Source organism: Peromyscus maniculatus, chromosome 5, assembly GCF_049852395.1.
Source record: "Peromyscus maniculatus bairdii isolate BWxNUB_F1_BW_parent chromosome 5, HU_Pman_BW_mat_3.1, whole genome shotgun sequence".
NCBI lineage: Eukaryota > Metazoa > Chordata > Mammalia > Rodentia > Cricetidae > Peromyscus > Peromyscus maniculatus.
Window position 1 is genome coordinate 1,644,334 of NC_134856.1, and position 7,117 is coordinate 1,651,450.

Consider the following 7,117-nt stretch of genomic DNA (forward strand, 5'->3'; position numbering starts at 1 on the left):
TTCTTTTTCACTCTGTTCTCACTCAGTATGGGAGGCTTCCAAAACAGGTCTTTTTGACCCTTCTATTGAACAACTGATCAAACTTATAGGTGGCAGTCACTCTGGGGAAATCCCCTCTTGGTTAGGTCATCTATCCTTATATTTGTGTGTGTGTGTGTGTGTGTGTGTGTGTGTGCATACGCACACTCGTGCACATGTGTGAATGCCTTGTTTTTTGAGGCCAGATTTCTTCCCTGGGAACTGGGGCTTGTTGGGTAGGCTGGCACCATCCAGCCCTGGGAATCTGCCTGCCTCTACCTTCTCAGTGCTGGTATTACAAGCTTGTGCTACCATGCCCAACCTTTTCACATGAGTGCTGCAGATCACAGCCAGCTCTTCATGCTTGTCAGCTTCTAGCTCTTTATTGACCAGACCATCTTCTGAGCTACCCTGTTGGTGAAGCCTCTTCTCTTTCCAGAGTCTTTCTTCCTTGGGCTGTTGCAATGTCATATTCTTGTCTTAGGCTATCCTTAGACTTCCTGTAATGATGCATCAAAGTAAAGCTCCCATTTACTGAAGGCATCAAATAAACATTTTAAAGGCTGTTATCATCGCCCCCACTGCAGCAAGGGACATTCACTTTTGCCTCCTTAATGGATGAGAGGAACTGTCTTACCACAGCCTTTCCAGTTTTGAATATTACTCTTTTTTATTAGTCTATGCCAAGTTAAAAGACACTGTGATGGAATTTCATTACTGGCCCCATTTTATTAATTTTCCTTTAATTATCCAAAAGATGGAGCAATTTTCACATGTTAATCAATCATTTGCATTTCTTCTTTTGCAATTTATCTTTAACCTCAATGAATTAATAAAACAAAAATCCCTCCACCCCCAGAAATGCCAATCTAGTTTTTGGCTTTCTCTGGGTAAATTCATAAAAATCAAACAGCCAGTGGTCAGAAACATACTAGTATATTTGTATGTATTGTCATGATATCATTTTCTTCTTCTTCACCATACGCATGTGAGCTTTCTAACACACACACACACACACACACACACACACACACACACACACACACACAAATTCATACACTCTCAAGCACATCCATCTATCCAAAGATACAATTATGCTTGTATATAGTCAATTATGTATGGGGTATATACACTCATAAATATTCAATATGTACATGTATTAAATTTAAAGTATGGGTTGGACTTTAATGTGGAAGGCTTGGTAGCTATAGCTGAAATAAGAGTATTTTCCACTTAGGCCAAATGAGGATCTGTGAGTCAAAATTGTAAATGCTTTACAATGAAGAGCAGCAACAGTTGCTTTATAAACCCTGGGAAACTAGCTTCTGAGTTTAGCATCACACACCATGGACTGGTCTTTTGCACAGCACTTGATGCCTTTCTGATCACTGGTCACTTCGATGGTCAGATGTAGAGGCAGAGTCAGTATTCCAGTGTTTAAGCAATGTCATTCTGTGCTCCTTTGAAATCTAGACTATTCTACTGGTGCCATTTCCCGAAGTAGAGTGTTTCTCAGCTAAAAACTGAACATGTGATGTGTGCTTTTTTTTTTTTTTTTTCTGGCACAGACATTAGCATCCATCTGGGGCTTGCATGAAGTGCTCCTTCTGGGCGGGGAGAGGAAGCCAGGGCTTCCACAGGACCTCTTGGCAGTGTTGTCTGGGATCCTTCAGAAGCCGATGATGCTGGCACCTGTGGATTTATGAGGTGCATATTATGGAAGCAACAAGGTTACTTAAATTTATCAGGCTACAACACCAGGGCACTGGGGGTGGCAGGGGTGCAAATCTATTTTATAGCAAAGATGACTTATTCAATAAAACTAGTTTATTAAAGTGCTCACTAGGTTGATGGGCGGGGTTTGAATATGCTGTAGATATCCTTATGGCCCACCTTATTTGCTGTCCTCTTTGATATCCAACCTGCAATCAGAAGCACAGGTGTGTGGTTGCTTTACATCTGAAACTTGTGCTTCTGGCCTTTGTATCGACCATTGGCCACAATGAGACCCACTTGTCTGGGGGAAGTTCCATTCCTGCTCATGTTCTGATGTTGCACATCCTTCAGCTTGCACTCACCCCAGGGGATCCCTCTGTCCTAGCTGTCTAACTCTCCTCAGCTCTCCCTATGAGCATCCCACCCTTACTTCTCCAGGCATTCCTCAATACCTTGCTGCTAAGGGCAACTGTCTTAAACTATTCCTTCAGGACCAGAAAGCTCTCCTTTGTAGCTAACAGCCCTTGCACTTGCACACTCACACACTTGTACTCGGACCTTCCACATTTCTAATTTCAGTTTATTCATTGCTCTAAACAAGAAATGCTTTCAAAGCTTGGCTTTTGTCCCGTGGGACCCATTCCAAACTAGCTGCTTCCTTGGTATTCCCTGTAAGATGAGGGAATTTGTAACCATAAAATCTTTAGAAGGAAGAAAGCAAATATCCATCTAGAAAACATTCATTCCTGGACATTCAGAGCAGAGTGGAGCAAAGGTAAGGAGCTGAGGTGCCTCTCTGCATTGGTCAAACCATGACCTGGAATTGGGGATCAATTCTGGGGTCTGAAGTTGTAGAGAAAAAATGAAAATCAACATTAGAGAGTCCCTGAGATACAGTCACAGAGGAAAAGAGATGGACAAGCCATCAAAGACACATGGAAGTAGGGCCCCTAGCACCCTTCACAGAAGGCTGCCCATTTTCATTTGCTGTGCTCCCAGCAACCAGGGCAGACTTGCTCCAGATGCACATATAACTAGTACATCCTGACTTGTTAAGTCGGTGAGCTGAGTTACAAGAACAGGAGCTGAAGGCCTGTTTTCTGTCCTGTAAAAGTGGAAGACAGGGAGCTGGAGAGATGACTTGATGATTAAAAGCATTGGCTGTTCTTCCAGAGGACCAGATTTTGATTCCCAGCACCCACCTGGCTAGCTACCATCTGGTTTGTAACTCCAGTTCCAGGGGGATCTGATGTCCTCTTCTGGCTTATGTGAGTACAGCATGCACATAGCGCATAGACATGCATGCAGGCAAGACACCCATGCACACAAGTAAATAAGGAAGGAAGGAAATAGATAAATCTACAGGAGGACTGGGAAGTCCAATGGTCCATATTAAATATTTCCTATCAAAGTGTTTCCTGGTGTACTAAAGGCCTGAACTGAGAATAAAGAAAGTTATGAAGATATCCATTTCAACGTCACTTCATTATAACAGTTTGATGAGGAACTGGGCTGAGAGTCCTGGGATAGTGAACACTATCAAAGTTTCATACTCATGAGCTGCTGTGGCAGATACTGTGGAGAGAAATTCTTAGATGGCTCAAATAGATGGTGCATTATTATTTGGGGCCTGGGTTACAGCTCAGTTCATAAAGTGCTTGCTTAGCATGCATGAAGCCCCAAGTTTGATCTCAACACCCAATACAACCAGATGTGGTGCCACATGCCTGTAGTCCCAGCACTCTAGAGGTAGGGGCAAGAGGATCAGAAATTTAAGATCATTCTGGGCTACATAGTGACTTAAAGGCCAATCTGGACTAAATGAGACCCTTTCTAAAAAATGGGATCAAAGAAACGGTGATGACCATTTCTGGTGGAGAGACAAAGGTGACCCTCAGGGAGGCACACCAAGTTATTAGAGTCTTTCATGTTGGTCCTATATGTCAAGAGAAAAGAGAAGAGGCAAGATGACAGGGTTGTGGACCTGAAGTATGTTAAATCAGATAGGACAGGCTGAGAGTTTGGGGTCTGAAAGCTTTGGGGGATGGAGAGAGGAACGGGGAATTTAGACCTTCCTTTAGGATGAAAAGCCAAAGTAATGATGATGCTTTCATTTTCCCAGGGAACTTATGCACATGACTGAAGTTTTGGCTTTTATTAATATATGCCTTCAAAAAGAAAAAAGAAAAACAAAAGCACATCACAGGCAAAAAGCGGAGAAAGATGGACCTGGTTGCTTCAGACAGGGATGGCAGGCTATCAGAACCAGATCCAGCAACCCACAGCACCAACGTTGGCCAAGCAGCACACATACACACCCAAAGAACATAAACCAAATGAAAAAGGAGGGAAGGATGAAGGAGGAAAGGGAAAGAAATGACTGGAAGGCCACTCTCTGGCAGGAGACAGCAGTGTGCTTTATGGCAAAGCATTTCCACCCTCTCCCCTTGTCTGCTGTCCAGGATGGCTTCTGTTTTAATGACCTCCTTCTCCTGGAAAATAAATTTCTGTCCAGATGGATTTAAACACTAAATGTTCAACATCATTTAGTTCATCCCACAGAAGTTACTGGAAATTATGGTGCAGAAGATAAAGGTAGAGTTAGGTCTGGGATCCAGATCTCTCTCTATAAGAATATGAGGCTCATGGGCTACAAGACACACAGAGTTTGTAGGAACTGTAATAATTGATACACTAATGACTGTCAACACTGTCCAACCTAAGAAGATGAGGGAGTCAAAAACTGGATGCATTCTGTGTATGGTAGTTTTAGTTGACATGTTTTAAAGCACCTACATCATGGGCCACACCACCACCAGGGTAATGGGAACTGTGTGCCACCCTTCTCTGTTCTTAATTTGGATTTTAACGTGGACTCTTTGAAGTTTACTGTCAAGGTAGCAAAGAGGCAACGTCATTGTTTCAGGGCTGACCAGGTTGCTGTGGTGGAAAACAAGCTGGGCACAATGGGAGCCCGAGGAAAGTTCCTTAGAGCCTGCCTTCTAGATCAGAGGAAGTGAGCATCACCCCAATTCAGGCTCCACCAGGACCTGGCCTGGTCATCTCCACACTTAGGCCTTTCAGGTTGCTTCATCTGGGTTTCACTCTCTCTGGGCAACCATCCATCCTGGAAGAAGAAGGGTCACTTTCATGACAGGAAAGCAGGCCCCTAAAGAGATATGTAAAGAAGACATTCAGGAGGAATTTAAAACAGCCAGACTGAGCTGGAGACCAGGCTGGGGGCCATGAAGTCTTCACCATAGGTGGAAAAGGACTCTCTGAAGACAAAGAAGGGGCAGGGTCTGTCCCTTGCTGGGAGAATACTGAACAGCTGGCTGTGGCACAGGGTGTCGGTTGGAAGGAGGCACCTCTGTTTCAGGTTGGTAGAGGTAAGGTGCTGGGAAAACATCTGGTAGGAGCACCAGGATCCTGGCGACACCCAGTCCTCCTGCTCCCTACTCAGGCCAGACAGTGTGAGAGAAGCAAGCAGGAGATGCTTATACTGTCCTGCTGCTAGGTACCAGCCAAGAGTGACGGTATACTAGAGTGTTCTTAAGAGCCAACAAACATGAAAGAGCCGTCTTCCAAAGGAGACAGATTGAGCTTCCCTCAATACAATGACGTATCCTACTCAGCAGCATAAAGGTTAAGCTGCCAAGGACTGGCTAGACAATTCAGTAAATAGAATGCTTGTTTTGGAAACATGAGGACCTGAGTTTGATGACCAGAACCCACATTTAGCGCTGAAGATTCAGAGAGAGGAGGGTCCCTGGCACTTGCTTTCCCACCATCCTAGCCTACTTGACAAATCTGAGGTTGACTAAGAGACAGTCACCCCAAAGGGCAGATGGCTTTCCTAGGGAATGACATCTGAGGCTGTCCTCTGGCTTCTACCTGAGTGCACACAATTGCACACCACCAGCACACACTTATGAACTTGTACATGCACACACACACACACTAAATTGCTAATGGAATAACACAAGTGACACCCTCAAACTGAGAAAAAGAAGCCAGACACAGAAAGAAAGATGTACCATATGATTCTATTTGGAAGATGTATAAGAACTGAACAAAGAAATGACAACAGTAGTCCTTGAGGAGTGGAGGACGGGGTAGATTGCAGAGGAACAGGAGAGAACTTTGGAGGGAATTGGAAAGGGCTCCTCCCTTCCTTCGAGCAGCTATTTCACCAAGGTATACATATCTGGTAAAATATTCAGCTGTCCCTTTAAGACCCATACCTTTCAAGTGGGTATATATTTTAATTCAAAATGGAAGCTAAATGCCCTGTCTTACAATCAAGGGGTGGGGGTGGGGCTCCTCTTCTGATATCCCACTTGCAGTGTCTCTGCAGTAGGTCACCAAACTGAGACAGTGAAACCACTCCGAGAGTATAATGAAGCCAGAAGCGGGATTGAGCTGGGGCTGGTCATGGCTTGGGGCATCTTTCATGATAAGAGGACGACCTCAAGGACAAGGATGGGTGCTGTAGGCCCCTTCAGAGCTAAGCTCTGTCACTAAGTAGCTGCCTAGAGCAAGGACAGGCCCGGGGTGCAGGGTGTGTCTCCCACAGATTCAGTTAGAATACAGCGCCCGTAGGACTGAGTGATCAAATAAGAATTCTAAAACATCCTAATCAATATGCCTTCAATTAAAAAAAAATACGTTCATAACAAAGAAGGCAGAATTAGGAGCGGGTTCTGGAGGAACTACAGGGGTGCAAGGTGGAGTGAGTGTTTGATATAGGATGGACAGAGTTTCAAAACCAAGTCAAGGCTGCCCATGGTGGCTAACCTTTGAAGAACACAACTGTGTGACCTAAAGGTGATCTTCAGCGTGTCTTTACCAAGTGAATAAGAAGGTGGTAGCATAATAGAAGGTGGTAGCAGAGACACTATAGAGGCCCCAGGAGGTCTGGCAGGCTCACACTCACCTGCTCATCTGGATTTTCAGTCCCTTTCTGTCCAAGGTCTCTGAGCTCTGGTGAGACATACCACAGTCCTCACAAACCCCAAACTGTGTGGCATCTTGTATGCCAACAGGTGGAAGAACAGGAGGTGCTGGAGCTAGAAAGCCAAGCTGGCTTCATCCTTAGAGCTGTGGAGCCTCTCCTAATGTTTGCTGGTGCCTCATCCTCCCTTCTGGAACCTACCGAACCCACTCCCGCTCTATCTGTCACACATTCCGGTCTGATGTCACAAGGGCCAGAGCCTGCCTGGATCCAGAGTAGCTGGCACTTGCTCACTTTTCTTTTTGGCCTTGTGCAGATCTCTGGGTCCCGCAGTAACTACCCTAAATGAGAAGGCTTTCTGAGCAGCTCGGCTGCCCACCCAGCAGCCAGCGCTCTCTGGGCCATAACCGTCCATGTCCCATGGCCTGG

At 45.2% G+C, this 7,117-nt stretch overlaps 1 long non-coding RNA gene across 1 annotated transcript; it reads right to left on the reverse strand.

The window, feature by feature from the left end:
• Window positions 1-1,177: 1,177 nt before the first annotated feature.
• Window positions 1,178-6,906, reverse strand: LOC121829314 (uncharacterized). The gene is made up of 2 exons (XR_006072065.2): window positions 6,671-6,906; window positions 1,178-1,710 (listed from the first exon to the last, which is right to left on the reverse strand). It is a non-coding gene; the product is annotated as an uncharacterized LOC121829314 (long non-coding RNA).
• Between the last annotated feature and the right edge of the window lie 211 nt (window positions 6,907-7,117).